This window comes from Sinocyclocheilus grahami, unplaced genomic scaffold (assembly GCF_001515645.1).
Source record: "Sinocyclocheilus grahami isolate Dianchi unplaced genomic scaffold, SAMN03320097.WGS_v1.1 scaffold552.1, whole genome shotgun sequence".
In the NCBI taxonomy this organism is placed as follows: domain Eukaryota; kingdom Metazoa; phylum Chordata; class Actinopteri; order Cypriniformes; family Cyprinidae; genus Sinocyclocheilus; species Sinocyclocheilus grahami.
The window spans coordinates 23,625-24,146 of record NW_015505731.1 but is presented as its reverse complement, the minus strand read 5'-3'; the positions used below and the strand labels follow the sequence as shown (position 1 = coordinate 24,146).

At 32.4% G+C, this 522-nt stretch overlaps 1 protein-coding gene across 1 annotated transcript in view; it reads left to right on the top strand.

The window, feature by feature from the left end:
• cpne5b (copine Vb) overlaps positions 1–264 on the top strand; it is a 195,182-nt gene extending 194,918 nt beyond the window's left edge. Inside the window, exon 20 of the mRNA XM_016238961.1 lies at positions 1–264. This exon is cut by the window's left edge and continues 1,096 nt beyond it. The gene's annotated coding sequence lies outside the window, so the exon portion shown is untranslated.
• The last annotated feature ends 258 nt before the right edge of the window (positions 265–522 follow it).

Sequence of the window (522 nt, the reverse complement as noted above, 5' to 3'; positions counted from 1 at the left end):
TTTGTCAAGAGGCTTTTAATCAAATAAGAGTGCCTGATGTATCTGTACTCTGCCAGTATAGGGCTGAATCGAGGAGCTTGTGTAATTGAGCACATTACAGTCCTGTCTGGGTATAATAACCATGAGCATTTAGCCCTGTGACTGTGTATGGGGTGTTCATTACCTCCAGATGTATTTCTGCCAACCCATAAGGCTTTGACAGAGCATCAAAGCATCAGAGGCTTTTCATCCCCCAGATGTCGTTAATGTATTTTATTCTCTCTATTTTAAAATTCAAAATAATGTTGTTGTTTTTTTCTATTTAAATCAGTTGATTAGTTGATTTGTATTTATTCCACACAATATTATTTCTTTCTTTTTTTTATTTTATGCTTTCATGATTTGTCAGTTATTCCTTTTTTAAATAAATTATGATATTTTTACACACCATATACTACATTAATACTGCACTGTCCTTGTTCATGTCATTAATGTGTTTTATTCTGTAGATTTGTGTGTTTATCCTTGTTTAACCTTGTTTTT